We start from the raw sequence: 18498 nt of genomic DNA on the forward strand, positions 1-18498 counted from the left end.
TTTTTTTAAAGTTGTGAATTGACATGGTAGGGGATAACATGTGTGCTCTCCCATGTTTCCTGATGGCTACCTATGGGGCCCCTTGAAACAAAGATTTCCAGAGCATAAAATAAAAATCTTTTATACTTAAGGTTGGCCACATATCCCCTGGGGGAAAATAACAAACCACTAGTGGGACTTTCTTGCCTGAAAATAATATTGTGTATGTCGTCCTCCTCACCCTCCTCTTCCCGCTCCTCTTCCCGCTCCTCCTCCTCCCTTCTCCTCCCGCCTCTTCCTTCCTCCTTCTTCTTCTAAACCAGAACACTGTTAATTTCATTGTTGGGGCAAAAGCTCAGACACCTTGAATGCAGTGGTTTAATGAACACATAAGGAACCAACATCCCCGTCTCCTTCAAAAACTCCTTTTTTAAAATGTTGTTAGCCAGAAGCCTGTAGCTTACTCCTGTAATCCTAGCTACTTGGGAGGCTGAGATCTGAGGCTCGAGGTTCAATGCCAGCCTGGGCAGAAAAGTTCGTGAGACTCTTATATCCAATAAACCACTAGAAAACCGGAAATGGTGCTGTGACTCAGGGGTAGCGCACTTGCCTTGATGTGAAAAGTACAGGGACAGCACCCAACCCTAGTTCAAGCTGACTAATAAATAAATAAGTAAACAAGTAAGTAAGTAAGTAAGTGAATACGTTATTGTAAATATGATGTACAGAGGAGTTACAGTTACTCAGGTAATGTGCACATGTTCTTTTGAATTGTGTTACCCCCACCTCCTTCATTCTCTTCTGAAAGACCAAGGCCTAAACCAGAGTATACTTCCCTTTCTACCCGAGGAAACAATGTCTGAATGAAGAAAAGAATCCTATTTCAGTGTACCACATACTCTCTGTCATTAAAAAAAATCAGAAAATGATTATAATCTTTCCCTAGAGATATTTTCTTCATGGTTAAGTGTCCACAGAGGCCATGTATCCATCTTTCTGAGAAATTAATCATGTTCTATTGCTCTAACTGTGGACAGACTTTGTGGTTCCATGGATTGACAAAAGTTAAAGCACAGGCAAATCAGTCATATCTTGGGTATTCAACAAGCTAATTCTCCCTAATTCCAAAGAACCCTTTCTCTAAAGAATAGTCCTTTATCTTCCATGCTCAGGCCTAAATTTTAAAAAAAAATAGTAATCATCTTTTGATGACCAAAAGGTCTATCTAATAATACTCTCAACTAATATTTACATGTATCATTCTTGTACACTGGTCAATCAGGCAGTAACTGTGAAAAAGGCTTTCTTTGCCACCAGAATTATAGAAAGCAATTGACTAGTTGTTATGGACAGCTCCAATTTGGAGCTCAACATTTATGCATGCTTAATGCAGTTAGACCCACACTTACTATGCACACTTATATTTTAATATGAAATGGCCTTATCATAAAGGTCATTATCAATTTAAAGGTTGGACACCATATCTCAATCAGGTCTAATAAAAATACTGACCTTTTAAAACTAACTCTGGGCACTGGTTGCTCACACCTATTATCCTAATTATTCAGGAGACTGAGATCTGAAGATCACAGTTTGAAGCTAGCCTGGGCTAGAAAGTCCCCATAACTCTTATTTCCAATTAACCACCAGAAAACCAGAAGTGGTTCTGTGGCTCAAAGTGGTAGAGTGCTGCCTTGAGCAAAAGAGCTCAGAGACAGCACCCTGCCCCTGTATTCAAGCCAAACAACTCAAAACAACAACAACAAAACATAAGTCTGGCCAAACCAAGGGGAAAATAGGGGACAATTTTAAGTTCAAGTATCAAATAAAGTTTTGAGATTTGGTTAGTGATAGTTTATGGATTTTGATAAATATGTTTTCTAACTTTTACAATAAACATACCAGTAATATTGCTTTTCATTCTAGATATAGGGTTATTTTATTTTCTCTAAAACTGTCATCTGATCCAGGAGCCAGTGGCTCATGCCTGTAATACTAGCTACTCAGGAGGCTGAGATCTGAGGATCACAGTTCAAATCCATCCTGAGTACAAAAGTTTCTGAAACTCTTATCACCAATAAACCGCCAGAAAACCGGAAGTGTCACTGTAGCTCAAGTGGTATAGTGCTCGCTTTGAGCTGAAGAGCTGAGGGACAGCACTTAGGCCCAGAGTTCAAGCCCCACGACCGACAAAAAATAAAACAAAACAAAAACAAAAAAACTGTCATCTGAGTTCAAAAGTTTTAAAATACCAGCTTTACAAAGTATAAAGTTTTAAGAATACAAACTAAAGAAAGAAAAAGATCGTGAAGAGGAGATGAAGACATATGATGGAGAAAATTTTTGGAAAAGGTTTCATGATTTTGTATAAGAAAAAAATCCTGGGAAGTGGCACTGTGCTCAAGTGGTAGAGTGTGACCCTGGAGCTGAAGAGCTGAGGGACAGTGCCCAGGCCCAGAGTTCAGGCACCATGACTGACAAAAAGAAAAAAGAAAAAAATCACGAAAGAGTAAGGTTACTAAAAGAATTAAGACAAACCTCAGAAAGTTCAAGGAGATAATAAAGGGTAGGAGAGTATGTTTTCAAATATAGGTAAATAGATAGATAGAACTTACAAAATAATTACATGTGATTAGATTGGCTATAATTCAAATAATTGTCCACGGGTCTTACTTAGGTCATATTATTATGAAGCAAATGAGTTCTTACAAATATTCCAAAGTGACTTAGAAAATATTATCAAAGTAATTTCTTGTGTACTATTGAGTGATATCAATCTTTTGACTACTTGAAAAACTGTATCCTAAGTCAATATTCAATCAAGTGACATCTATCTCAGGATCTTTTATTGATCATCATACAACTAAGTATGTAAAAACTGTTGTTATGGGGCTGGGAAGGTGGCTCCGTGGTAGAGCACTTGCCTTGCATGCTCGAGGCCCTGGGTTCGATTCCTCAGCACCACAAAAGAAAAAAGAAAAAAAAGCCAGAAGGGGCGCTATGGTTCAAGTGATAGAGCGCTAGCGTTGAGTTGAAGAGCTGAGGGACAGCGCCCACAAAACAAAACCAAAAATATTGTTAATTGTTGCTGTCTTTATATTTTAGTTCCTCTATATGAACCCATTTTAGGATACAAAGCTGACAAAGATAGGACACCAAGCAGGTACCCTTAAATTAATTATACCACACCAATCAAGCTTTTGTCCATGAGTCCCTATTGCAGTGATAGCTTTTCAAACTTAATGGGTTCAAGGTAATCCCTGTTTGGGAGTCATTTCTATTTATCATACTGTTGCTGCAATTTGGCCAGTTTTATTGACAGATTCCCTCCTTCCTGGCCTGTTAGTATTCTGACTGAAATGTAGAATATTACATGAACTGAGATATCTCATCACAGCACTGAACAAAATCACTTTCTGGATACTTTCTCAGCAACAAGAAAGATCAAAGTTTATCATGGGACAAAGTTTATCAAGGGAACAAAGTTTATCAAAGGCCAACACAGAGCCACTTGAAAGAAATAACTGCTCAGGTAAGAAGTGATACTCCAAGTGAAATCACTTGTGCTTGTAATTTCAAAATTAACTAAAGGTCGAGAAAAATATTTATAAGCATAGTACCTGATGCTGATGCCCCAACAAGATGGGAATTTGTACCCTTGCCTTTCTTTTTTTTTTTTTTTTTGTATGTAATATATTTTTATTGTGAAAACACTGTACAGAGGGGTTACAATTACATGGGAAAGATAATGAGTACATTTCTTATCAAGCCTCCTCCTTGGTTTCCCGTTCCTATTCCTTCCCATCCCCCCCCAATCCTCCCCATTCCCACCCCTCTCACCAAAGTTGTAAAGCTTGTTTTCGACATAACGACTTGCAAATCTCCTTGTTGCAATGGGTCTACCTGTATCAATATTTAAACGATTTGTTTTTCCCCTTCCCCTCCACAAATTATACCGACATCAAATACAGTAAAAGCAGGGGTTATACTCTGGGGGAGGGACATACAAAGCAACAAAGCAATAATCTTATAAATGCGTTAGAAACAATCGCATGAAAGAAAGAAAATTTGAATATATATCATAGGGTTCATTTACCTAACATCACATTATCTAATCTTTTCTGCTTCACTCACACATATATTAAATATTGCAAATAAGGGAAACCATGGGACCTATGTTTCTTTGGGCCTGGCTTACTTCACTTAATATAATTTTTTCCAAGCCTTTCCATTTCCTAACAAATGGGGCAATGTCATTCTTTCTGATGGAGGCATAGAATTCCTTGTCTTTCTGTCACCAGCTATTAATAAGGCTCCACAAAAAAAAAAAAAAAAAAAAAAAAACCTGAGATATTCCTTTCCATATACGGTGCTAACAACTTGAAATACCATGAAGCCTAGATTAAGAAATAGAAGACATTTTTCATGTGATCTAGTCAACAATAATTTGTAGCTAATTTCTTAGTCCAAATGTTTATAGATCTACAGTAACAAACTGACTTCCTAGCAGCTATGATTTCATTTTTAAAAATTCTCAATTACAGATATGTGGATATAGGCAAAGGGCATGTCAAAGGGATGTCAGAACAAATCTTGTTCAAACTAACATCTAGAATAATCCCCACAACACATATCAACTTAGACAGTAAGATCCTCAACATGGGTCTCAGGAGAGATACCTGGTTTGGGTTGCCTTGACTATTACCTTTCCTGAGACCTCTATCTAATACAATAATTCTGGTATTTGGCCCCTCTAGTTTCAAGCTGATTGTTAAGCTTGAGATTGGAGCCTATCAAGCTACAAATTGCCATTAAAAGAAACTTAATATAAATTGTCCTTTGTAGTTTTAATGTATTCCAAAAGGACAACACACAAACTATATGCTATCTGCCTAAAAGACCCTTCCTTCTAGGAGGATGACAAACAAACTTGCTGCACTCTCCTCTCAGCAAAAGTGGCCTGGAGAAATCATTGCCAAGAGAGGCAGCATTACAGGGCAGGTCTCTAACAACCTGAATCTAATGGTTAACAAAAATAACAGCTTCCAAGATTTTTCCAAACTTCAGTTTACCTGCACAAAAATAACAGGTTTAAAATTTCCCAAACTTCATTTTTATCCTGTGGAACTTTATCCACATGTACATCTTAGCAATAGAACGTAGTTTCAAAAGAGCCACAACACTTCCTCTCCACCAGAGGAAATACACTCATTGAAGCCCAACTATAGAATGAATCCTGTCACTGAAGTACAGATTATATAAAACAAAGAATTTAGCCAACCTACAGAAGCCCGAAGTAGATAGAGCACACCAAAAGATAAGAAAAAGTCACATCTTGTTGAAAAGAGATTCACTATGTCACATATTATTTAACAAAGAAAAAAAGGTACAGTTGCAGATTGAGAAAACACTATCCAAGGTCTGCAGGCTTGGGAATACCTGCCTGAGAGGAAAGACCAGAGGGCTGTGAATCTTTATCACTAGGGCGCTCTAGGAAATCTGTGTCTATGAGAAAAACAGCTCAAATAAATCGAAGAAATGGAATCATTTGAATGAGAATGAAGCTGGTTTCTGCCAAACAGGCTTGGGACTCCCTGCTGAATCAAAGAATAGACACATAGCACCAGCCAGCAGCAAAATCTCAGAGGTCCTTTCCTCCACCTAAAGTTTCAATTGAAGTTTATAATACACACAGAGGGCAATATTGCCAGAACCAAAACATCAAAATTTCTGTGTTTTATTTATTGACTCAATTGTTCAACTCTGGTTTTTCCAAATTGTGATTTATAATAAGGCCATTTAACTTCACCAATCATTTAATCCATTTAATATTTGATTTCTCTCTTCTTTAGTCTCTATTTTGTTTATTTTTAAACTGAAGCTATCATATCTGAATCACATCCTAACAATCCTTTCTTTGAAATATATTTCCATCCCTTCATTGCCACTTCTCCTCATCTATACTACCCATACCTCATCATCCAAGATATGAACAAATTCAGAGAGGATGGATGAAAAAAGACCTTACAAACAAACTCATCAGGAATTAAGGAGTAACTATACTTATAACGAAATCAATTGCAGGTCAAAATCAGTAAGAAGAGACTAAAATATTATCACCTCGTATAAAAAATGCAATGAATGTTCCATGAAGAAGAAATTATGGGGGTCAACATGTATTCACTTAATAGAGGAACACCAATTCAACAAACAATCCTGGACTTACCAGTACTGACAAAATCCAAAATAAATAAAAAATAATAATAAAACCCATTTTGTTTTATTATTATTCACATCTAAGGTGAATCTCTTCTTTAGTTAACTGGTTTTTTGGTGTGAGTGAAATATGGATATGAATCTAAGTAACTTGACTGACATCTTGGCATCTTGCTATTAATTATAGATGGGGACTTTCCAAACGCTAGAGGTTATAGAGGACACTCTTTGGACTGTCATAACTGTCATGGGCTCCAGGAAACTACCACTTCATCTAGGTAATTGGGGTCCTGATTGTCCTTTATTTTCCCTATGAATCATCACTTTATTAAAATTAAGTATCCCCACATAATCATTTAACCTATATATTATCACTTTGTTAGAGTTAACTATCCCCACCTATTTTGCCTATGTATAACCATTTTATTAAGAATAAGTATATTCACTTTGCCTTTGTATAACCACTATTATTAGGAATAATATCCTCATTTAGCTTGTTTTGTTTTATGTATGACACTTTTGTTAGATTGTTAAGATTTGTTCTTCACCTGAAGTACACGTCCTTGTCTTTAGAAACTATGTGCTAGCTCTGTTTTGGGCTTCTGGTCTTTCAGACAGGAGTCCACCATGCAGTCACTGGCTTTTTAATAAATACTCCAAATTCGACCTTCTAAATTGTGGCATCTCTGAATCCCAATAATTGAGAGTACCTTACAACAAGAGTACATAAAGTCTTCCATTAACAAACACATTTTACAAACATATATACATATAGATATACCTATATATCTATATGTATATATACTTATATATCTGAATGTATATATATATATATATATATATATATATATATATATATTTCCTCTAAAATCAGGAAAAAGACAGGATATTCATTTTCTCTACTAATTTCCAATAAAGTGCTGAAATTCCTAACCTAAGCAATAAAAGGAAATGATACAAAAGGAACCCAAAGAGGGAAAGAAGTAAGGAAATTATCCTCATAAACAGATAAAAACTTACTTCTGAAGTACCTAGATAAACCCCTCATTCTCAGGTGCTGAAGCCAATGAATACTTACAGCAAATGAGCAGCAAAAGAAAGGAAAAGTAAAGGAAGGAAAGAGAAAAAATCCATTCTTTCCCATATATGAAAAAAAATGAAGTTGAGGATTAAATTGGGAAAGAAATGCTGTTTGTAATACTCTGAAAAAAGTAAATTAAAATACCAAGTAATCAATATATATATATAGATAGATAGATTACTTGGTATATATATATATATTATATATATAATATATTATATATATAATATATATATTATATATATTAACAGCTGAAGGACCACTACAACTAAAACTTATAAAATATTGAAGAAATAAACTGAAGAAATGATTAGGAGTGGAAATACCTCCAAGTTCTCAGACTTGCAAAATTAGTATTGTGAAAATGGACATACTGCCAAAGGAAATCTACAAATTCAGTACAACATACATAAAAATCCCAATGTCATTTTTGACTGAGATAAAGACAATATAAAAATTCTAATGAAAGTTCTAGAACAACAGAAGGAATTTTGGGTAAATTAGCAATAATGAACGAAGGTATGACATTCCAAAACTTTAACTTTACAACGAGCTACAGTAGCAAGTAAGATTGGTACTGGCACAAAAATAGGTTTGAAGACCAGTAGTATAAACTAGAAGTCGCATTAATAAACCCATATACTTGCATGCATCTGGGATTTGATAAAAGTAGTAAAAAGTACATGTTGGAAAAAATGGCAATCTTTAACCAATGGGGTTAGGAAAATTGGATATTTGAATATGGCTGGCACCTTATTGGTTACAAGGTTGGGTGGCAGGACCTAGCATCTTGTCTTCTTGCTGGGGGAAGGAAATGCCCCCACCCATCACCTACCTCCCAGGTGATGGGCATGCCTGGAACCATGGAGGCTGTAGCCAGCACTTGGCTGAGAAGTTAATGAATCTGTCAGTCCATTGCCTGGGACTGGGAATTTCCTGTGGCCCTGCCCTGGGCTTGGGAACTATTTAGGCCCAGACCAGCCTAGCTGCCTCTACCAACATGTCTCCATGATCCTGTCCTGTGTCCTGTCTTCTGGCTTGTCTCTGGTCATCATGGCATCCCAAATTTTGTTCTCCATCAGAGCTGAATTAGCTTGCTGGTATTGTTTTTGTTCTTTTCTTCCTCTCTCTCGTTTTTCCTAATTCTGTTTTGTGTAGTTGAGTGTTGCAGGCCTTTGTAACTACGGTCTGCCTGTAGCCTGCTAATTGTATAATAAAGACTCCAATATTTTATATTAAAAAATGTGGCTTCTGGGATGATTCACCTTATAACACATCCATATGTAAAAAAACCAAAGCTGGATCTCTTGACTGTCACACTGTCTACTCAAAATGGAACAAACACTTCAATTTAAGACCTAAAATCTTGAAACAAATACAAGACTGGTTAGGAGGAACACTAAAACTACTGGCATATTAGGAAGGAACTTTCTGAATACAGACCAGGGGTTCAGCTTATTGATAATTGAGAAATCATTTTGTAACAAGGCAAAAAATGTCTGTACAGCAAAGTTTGAATTTAATCAAGAAAAAAAAAATCAATGTACTGATAGCCAAAGTACAGCCATTCTGGGATGATTCACCTTATAACACATCCATATGTAAAAAAACCAAAGCTGGATCTCTTGACTGTCACACTGTCTACTCAAAATGGAACAAACACTTCAATTTAAGACCTAAAATCTTGAAACAAATACAAGACTGGTTAGGAGGAACACTAAAACTACTGGCATATTAGGAAGGAACTTTCTGAATACAGACCAGGGGTTCAGCTTATTGATAATTGAGAAATCATTTTGTAACAAGGCAAAAAATGTCTGTACAGCAAAGTTTGAATTTAATCAAGAAAAAAAAAATCAATGTACTGATAGCCAAAGTACAGCCATTCTGGACTTTTGAAGGCCTTTACTGAAAGTATCCATTGTGAAGGCCTTTACTGAAAGTATCCATTGTGAGGACTTTTACTGAAAGTATGAACTCAGGTTCCTGGAAAAACTGCAAAATGTACTAATAACATTCTGCCCTAGCTACAGCCTAGCAATAGCCATCAGTGGATGACAGGAAGGTACCTAAAGCTCCAGATGTTTCTTAAGATAACATAGTTAACATAGTTTGCTGCTTAACAACTTAGCTCATGCAAGCCAGCCAATAAGATTGTTACAAGATTCACTCATTAAATTTCAACCAATCATGTAACCCTTAAGTTGGAAACCCCCTACCCTTGCTAAACTGGGAAGTCAGGGCTCTCAACTCTGACCTGCTCCACAGGTGCCTGTTGTGAGTCCAGGCTGGAGTTTGCAATAAATGACTCTCGTGTGCTTGCATCAGAATCAGTTCCTTGGTGGTCTTTGGGAATCCTTATCTGGGCATAAGATCTCAAAATGGAACATCTTTATCAGCTATACATCTGACAAGGGCATAATATCCACAATAGACAAGGCACTCCCAAACTAAGCTGTCCTAAATTCAGTAAACCAATGAGTGGACAAAGAAATCACATAATTTCTCACAAAAAGAAGAAAGAATTACCAATAAAGACATGAGGAAATGCTCAAAATTCTCATTTTAATATGAATCAAAGTTATATTGCGATTTCATCTTACCCCTGTGAAAGCATCCTATATCAAGTATACAAAAAATAAATGCTGGTTGTGAGTTGAGGAAAAAGGAGCTTTAGTATACTGTTAGTGGGAATGAATGTAGTGTAATATTCAGGAAGACAGATTAAATATTCCTAAAAACTCAACATAAAACTAGCTTGTGATCAAGCAATACCATTTTTGGTCATCTATCCTGAATATTACAAGTCAGTTTGCAGTAAAGACTCTTGAACATCTATGTTTCTTTTTTCACAGTTTTCTATAACCAAGGAAATCAAACCGCCCAATGCTTTCTGAGCGGATAATGAAAATGTTGTGTGTATTATATATGTATATATATATATATATATATATATATATATATATATAAACACTTTTAAATCAAATGTATAGCATAAATTATTACTCCTTTTAAATTCTTTGATAACTGATTAATAAGAAAAGTCAAAGGAATAAAATTGTTCTCTTGCTTTCCCTTACCTAGTTTTCCTGAATCATGTTTCTCTACTTTGTGTGATCACCTCCAACCATAGGCTACAGAGAATTACTAAACCTGGAAACTTGCTACTCTCTTCTTGAAAGGTTCTTCAGTTGTTCCACTCAGTATGATTATATCATCTTCTGCCATCAAAATAAATATAACACAATGGCTACCACAGAGTGCTATTTATTCATTCATTAGTTAACAGATTTAGCTGAGAGTAAAGCACTGGGTAACTGTATTCATACACACGCCTGTTCTCCTATGTCAGTTGAGGCCTCATTATCAACCAAAATAAAACCTTAAGTTCTATGACAAACAGCTGCTTGTCTCAAAACATGGCAATTGGTTCTGAGAAAGCAAATATTTTTAAGCGGTCCACTTAAGAGGACTTCTTAGGGTAACAAAACTAAACATGTTGCAATGTACAGAGAAGACATTATAAAATCAACTAAGACTTCACAATTGCTGTATGAAAGACAATCAGTCATTGACACTTTATTGGTTCAAACGTATTGGGTGGTCTATTTGTTCGTTGCCAGACTTATCAATCACACCAATCAACCATCTATGTATTATTCTTGACTTCCATATTGCACCCTCCCTCTCTGTTTTCTTTCTCTTTTTCTTTTTAAAATGGAAACCATCACATCTGAACCATAGTTTCTACAAGTTAATCCTCTTTCAAATTGGGCTGTAGATCCCAACTGTGTAAAATGTTAAGGGATCCCAGAAACCTAAAGAGGAGAATGGGCAGCCATCTTACAACAGCCTGAAAAGACCACTGACAGCAACTACTATAGGAAAAGTATTTTGGAGAACGACAGTACACTATCTTCTAGAGTCTGGTTTAACAAGGAAAGCTACAGCTAAAGATTCTTAAAATTACTCTTTGTAAGCCTATTAGCTATTAATCTGTATAAGATTATCTCTGGTTTCTCCAAGTTGTAAATCAGAAGGAGGTGATTCACCTTTCAATCTTACCACACTTTTCCCCATTTTTTCTTCCTTGCTCTTCTTAAGGGAAATGATTGTATCTGAAATATAATAGCCACCAATTATTCCTTTCTTCCTTTCTTTTTGTTTCTTTCTTTTTTTTTTTTTTTTTTTTTTTTTTTTTGCAGTCACAGGTTTTAAACTCTGGGCTTCGGCACTGTCTCTGACCTCTTTTGTTCATGGATGATGCTCTACTACTTTGAGCCACAGCTCTACTTCTGGTTTTCTGGTGGTTTTAGAGATAAGAATCTTACCAATCAACCTTCTCCATTTAATCCTTGAGCTTCATATCACCAAACTTTTCCCCCTTTTTTTTCTTTTTCACACTTCTTTAATGGAAATCATCTTATCAGAACCATATTTCCCAACAATTATTGCTATCATATCTGAGTTTCAATCCCTGTATACAGTAATATATATTACTCATGTATCTCCCACCTCCATTCCCTAATTTTTATCAATAACAAACTACCTCCTAATAATCTGCTCAAATAATGATCATTTGTTTTTCTGTTCTATTTCCTTTGCTGTGTTTTTTATTTCAGCCTTCTATTTCCTGTTTCTGAATGTCCTATTGGCTAATGTACTTCTTTCTCTTCTTCTATTATCCTTTCGCTTTTTTCCTTGTCATTCCTCAGACTCCTTATTGCTGAAGTTTGCACCTAAACATCTGTGTATGCATTTATTCTTTTCTCCACAGTTTCACAATACGGGGTCAATACCACATTAGATACCTTTCCCCTCCCCTGAATAACTCATTTCATCTCCCCACTAACCTGTGCTGTAAATACCTACTCTCAATACTTCCCAACCAATATTGTAAAATACTTCCAATTATTCCAACAGAACTTCCCCTTCATCTCTGAATTACTCCTACTCTGTGAATTATAACCTTCTAGAACAGGAAGTCGCTCAGGAAAATTCATATATTTATACTAATTACTTATTTTTTTTCAAAAGTCAAGGGTACAGGATAGATTCTATTAGTGTTACAGGGTACAGGAGAAATCATGAACAAATTTCATGTACTTGAGTTAAAGTAAATTGAATATTGAGTGATGTAATGACAATAAAAGTAAGAAGAGTTGTACATATATTTAAGAGATGATCCATGACACACACACACACATAAAATGAATTCAAACAACACTAAAGTTCTAAAAATGTCATATCCTGTATTTTAAAAAGTCCTTGATTCCAACACAATAGTATGATATGTACAAAAATTGGTAAATAAGTACACAACAAGCATGAAAATAAAAAATACAAATAAGAAACCACTATGCATGGTGACAAATGCTTCTTATTTTCAACATGCTGGGTGCTAAGGCAGAACAATTGAGTGTTTATGGACAGCCTGTGCTAAAATAATAAAATTCTGTGGGAAAACAAAACCAAACAAACATAAGAATAAAAAAGTTTGTATGTGATCAACTCAAAGAAAAAATAAAAGTAATAACTCAGGGACACATAACATAGCAACAGATTCTCAAGGGGAATAAGGGAAGATAAAATTTGGCATATAACCAAGAAACCACACAGAAGAAAGTCAAAGTAGAAAAGTACATAGAGGGGGAAGAATGCTAACAGTTCTCTGGACCAGGAGAGGGAATAAGAAGTCAGCAAGACTTTTGATTTTTATCAATTTTTAACAAGTTATCCAACCTAGGGATCCGTAAACTCAGTGGTAGGAAAAATAAACCAAAATAAAGAGAAAATAAGTGAAATGAGGCAAAGCCCTCAATCAATTTTCCTATTTTTTAAAATATGTGGTTTCAACTAGAGAGAAAATAATGCTAATAACAATACCTAACTGCTAGCCAGCTACTGGAGGTTCACCCATGCAATCCTAATAACTCAGGAGATAGAGATATGAGGACTGCAGTTCAAAGGCAGTCAGAAGGTCAATCAGACCTCTTACTCCAATTGCACAGCAAAAAACTGAAGTTGTGATGCAAGTGGTAGAACTCCAGATTTGAACAAAGAGGAAATGAGATCCTGCATTGAGCTCCAGTTCTAACATAAAGCACACCCCAACAAATAACTAGTATGTTGCTGGCAATGATAGGAAAGATACTACATTTAAATCTGTATTTCATAGCTAAAATATAAATAAATTCATATATAGTTTAAATGAAGTCATGAAAACATTTGAAGAAAACAGACATCAAGTTTTCTAACTGTGGTGTCAGGGAAAAATCTAAAAGCAAAACACAAAAATAAAAAGTAAGAAAATACCAAAAAATATTTGAAAAAATCATTTTTATATGCATGATAGGGTGACCTCTACAGTGATTGGTTAGTTCCTTTTCCTCCCCTTTTATGCCATGCAGGATTTTTTGCTTTAAAAATGTTTGTTGTGTGATAATAAATTCCTGCTTGACTTGACTCCCTGCTGCATCTGTCTGTCTCTGAGGCTAAGGGAGGCTGGGGAATGGGCAAGTGGCCCACTTACCTTTCCTCGGACCCTGTCCATCTTCCATGAGATGGACAAAAACCCAACAGATATGTTTATGGTTTATAAAAATTAATTTGCAATACATTTGATAGTTAATATCATAAACTTTTTAAAAGGTTTTAAAGCCTTTACATACAAGTGTGCAGGCAGCAAAATGAATACTACAACTTTTTTTAGTTGTTTTTCAAAACTCGCTAAAATGAAATCTTTCTATTCTACAGTAGTGGCTCACACTTTTAATCATAGCATCTCAGAAGGCTGAGGGTCTTAGCTCAAAGACAGCCCAAGCAAGAATGTCCTTAAGACTCTCATTTCTAATTATACACCAAAAAGCTACAAGTAGAGTTTATAGCTCAATTTGTAGAGGACAATAAACTACAAAGCACCAGTAAGGCCCTGAGTTTCCTCCCCAGTACTGGCACAAAAGACAAAATAAAACATATTTTTAATCAAATGAAATAAATTCATGTATTACTGAGAGTAATATAAATTGTCATAAATTTTCTAGAAGGCCCATTGAAAATATGTATAAAAAGTACTAAATGCACAAATGTTCTTTAATCAGTTGGCCTTTTACTCAGTGTAGCAAACATTAAAATTAAGGCAGCTTGGTAAGATAAAGTAATACTTATCTTAACTTAAAAGTACTATTCTAAGATATTAAAAGTTGCTGCCAGTATTTCTCATTCTCATTTCTTGCTTCCTACCTCAACATATAAGATTAATAAACTAATATTATTAAATAACCAATATTATCTACTGGTTAGCAAGAAGTTTTCCAGCGACTGAAGGAAAATAAACTCCTCCAACAGCTCACTCAAAAAGTTCACTTCATCTTCTACCACAAAGTACATCTATTCACTTTCAATTCACCTATTGCCTTTATAAATATAATCCCTTTCCTGCTTCTAGTGACTAAAAATCCAAATGGTCATCTTCTTCATAAACAACCTCAGTAAAGATACAGCACAATTACATCCTTGGACTCACATGACTTAACCAAAAGAAAACTTCAGTTAAAGAGGTAGCAAGGCATTTGTTAATGGAATATATAAATTAATCTATTCCATTACCATTTGCTCTATACCTGCTGCATGAAAGCAGGACACATTTTCTAGAGCTAGGATTAGAACTCAGAAATCAAGACTCAAGTTCAAGAATAAATATAACAAGCACTTTGGAAAAACGAGGAATGGAAGGGTATCAATTCGTTATCATCACAGTGATTGAGAATTGTATCCTCCCTTCCCTCCCTGAGTCTCACTGAAGATTATGTGACAGGGAATTAGTTCTTTGCAAAGAGCACAGAGTTCATTTTTGAGATTCCAGCCAGCAACATTTTCTGGATTATGAGGGAGATAGGTAGCTTAGGTGCTACCTGTCATCTGTACCTAGATACTGAATCCCCTTACATAAAATCCTCTGTATTTATTCAACATTTTCAATGGCATGCTAATTTCTTTTATTGTTTCTTTGTTCATTTTTTTGGTTTTTGATTGTAAAAATACTGAACAGAGGAGTTACAGTTACATGAAGATGGTAATGAATACATTTCATATCAAGCATTATTAGCTGCTATGTTTTTAATATCTTAAATTTCTTAATTATTTTATTCATGCCTTAAGAGGACTAGAATGGAAAAAATAACATTTTTCCACCATGAGCTCATATTTACTCTAAGATACCAAAACTGCTTATAATTGTATATATTTCTCCAAACTCATTTTTCTGCTATGGCTCCATGGATTGTATATCTTTATATGCCAATTAAATTTTGTATGCCACACATGCAATAACTGACCTAGGGTATGAGGTTGCCATGTTTCTATTTCTCACTGTATATGTATAAACATATGTATGTTTATACAGAAGCCAATTTCTTTTCATTCTAATTTATATGAATTGGACTTTTGTCCAATTTCGTCCAAGTTTTCTGGTGTCAAGTAATTTTTTCTACTTTGAACACAATGTGAATCACATGTCATACACTCAACTTTTATGGAGAAATTTTTGCCAACTGTGATGTGGTTTATCTACCAGATTCCATCCATGCGGGAACCATATGGCAAAGGTGCTTTCTATCTATGCTACATTTCATTTTGTTAGTCACTGAAGAGTTAGTGACTGCATTTTAGGTACAGGTTCAATAGTAACAGTGGGGCAATAAGATGCCTTAGAGAATAAGACTATTAACATGTGATAGTTATACTGGCATAAATTTGTGTGCATATGACATCACAAAGCTGATAGCTCATCACAATTTTATCACAGCTTAGTGTTCAGACAAACATGAATGCTAGAGTTGTACTAAAAACTGCAGATGCTAATCTTACTGAATTCTGTTCAGGATGTGACACTGCTGCTTGCTATTATAGCTACAGTAATCCAGAGGGCAGTGGATTTCAGTATGGCCAAAGATTACTTCATTTGTGAATCTAGTCATTTGGGTTGAAATCATTGACTATTTTTTGTTTCAATGCTCATTTTGATAATGCTGCTCCATAGCTATTTTCACCTCTTGGACCACCAAGACTTACTGAATTAATCTATTTTCATTGAGAAGCACCATATAAGGTACTGTATTATTTTGTTTCTGATTATTTCTATTTATTCATTTATTTAAAAAGCTGCCAGAAAGAAAGTTTCCACTAAAGGAAAAGGGTGAAGACATATTTTTATTTTTATTTTATTTTATTTTATTTGTGAACATACTGTACAGAGGGGTTACAATTACATGGGCAGGATAATGCATACATTTCTTAACAAGCATTGCAGCCTCCTCCTTTGTTTACCCTTCACTTCCTTTCCCAACCTCCCCGCTCTCCCCCACCCAATCCTTCCCCCATTATCCCCCAAGGACATTGTAAAGCTCGTTATTGACATGAAAATTTGTACTTCTCATTGTTGCAACAGGTCCACCTGAATCCTTAAACGACTTGTTTTTCCCCATCTCCTCCACAAGTTATACTGACATCAAATATAATATAATGAAAGTGGGGGTAATAATGTGGGGGAGGGACATACAAAGCAAAAAAGAAATAATCTTATAAATGCGTTAGAAACACATGCATGAAAGAAGAAAAAAACATTAAAATACATATCTAAGGGTTCATTTTCCTACCATCACATTATCTGACCTTTTTGGCTTGACTCATACATACACTAGATATTGAAAATAAGGAAAACCATGGGACCTGTGTTTCTTTTGGCCTGGCTTACTTCCCTTAATATAATTTTTTCCAAGTTTTTCCATTTCCTAACAAATGGGGCAATGCCATTCTTTCTGATGGAGGCATAGAATTCATTGTGTATATATACCACATTTTCTTGATCCATTCATCTACTGAAGGGCATCTGGGTTGGTTCCATATCTTAACTATGGTAAATAATGCTGCAATAAACATGGTTGTGCTGGTAGCTTTAGTGTGGTCTTGTTTGTAAACATTTGGGTAAATGCCCAAAAGTGGGATTGCTTGGTCATAGGGGAGCTCTATGTGAAGTCTTTTGAAGAACCTCCATACTGCTTTCCAAAGTGGTTGAACAAGTTTACATTCCCACCAACAATGAAGTAAGGTTCCCTTCTGTCCACATCCCCTCCAGCATCTGTTGTTGTTAGAGTTCTTGATTTTTGCCATTCTAACTGGAGTGAGGTGGTATCTCAATGTTGTTTTGATTTGCATTTCTTTTATGGCTAGTGATGTTGAGCATTTCTTCATGTGTATATTGGCCATCCTTCTTTCTTGTTCAGAGAAGTTTCTCTTTATGTCTTTAGCCCACTTAGTTATTGGGCAGTTGTTTATTTGAGAATTTGTTGTTTGGGGATTTAATTTTTTGAGTTCCAAGTATATTTTAGATATGAGACCCTTGTCGGTTGTATGGCTAGTAAAGATTGAAGACATATTTTTAAATTAAAAAATCCCATCAGAGCTCCTGAATCTGTTTCCACCATCATCACTGCAAAATCAATGTTCTACAACGGAGTATATTACCAAAATGGTGATGATGTTTCTGTGATTGATAATCAACATGGAAAGCTCTACTATGCTCAGATCAGGGGTTTTATCTACGACCAGTATTGAGAGAAGAGCGCAGCACTGATGTAGCTCATTCCCACTCTCTCTAACCCCACAGATCAGTTTGATCCTTTGTCTCATATCATATGGCCAGAGGAAGACCTTCCCAGGAAGATGGAATACTTGGAATTTGTTTGTCATGCACCGTCTGAGTATTTCAAGTCAAGGTCACCACCATTTCCCACTGTCTCCACCAGACCAGAAAAGGGCTATATATGGACTCATGTTGGACCTACTCCTGCAATAATGATTAGGAGACAGTTACCAAACACTTGTAGTTACAACTAAATCTGAGGCTGGGAAACTCAGTAATATATCCCTTACCCAGCATGCCTAAGACCCTGGGTTCAAAACAAACAAACCCAAAAGTGGATTTTTCATTTTCTTATATTTATACAACTCTGAAGAAGATAACTTCTTCCACGAATTGCTTTTTTTGGTCGGTCGTGGGGCTTGAACATGAGGCCTAGGTGCTGTCTCTGAGCTCTTTTTGCTCAAGGCTAGTACTCTACCACTTTGAGCCACAGCTCCACTTCCAGTTTTCTAGTGGTTAATTGGAGATAAGAATCTCATGGACTTTCTTCCCTGGCGTGGCTTTGAACCATGATCCTCAG

At 35.7% G+C, this 18498-nt stretch overlaps 1 pseudogene; it reads left to right on the top strand.

The window, feature by feature from the left end:
* Positions 1-18172, top strand: part of LOC138814971 (GATA zinc finger domain-containing protein 1-like) — a 37236-nt pseudogene extending 19064 nt beyond the window's left edge.
* The last annotated feature ends 326 nt before the right edge of the window (positions 18173-18498 follow it).

This window comes from Dipodomys merriami, unplaced genomic scaffold, assembly GCF_024711535.1.
Source record: "Dipodomys merriami isolate MVZ:Mamm:240054 unplaced genomic scaffold, mDipMer1.0.p SCAF_1070, whole genome shotgun sequence".
In the NCBI taxonomy this organism is placed as follows: domain Eukaryota; kingdom Metazoa; phylum Chordata; class Mammalia; order Rodentia; family Heteromyidae; genus Dipodomys; species Dipodomys merriami.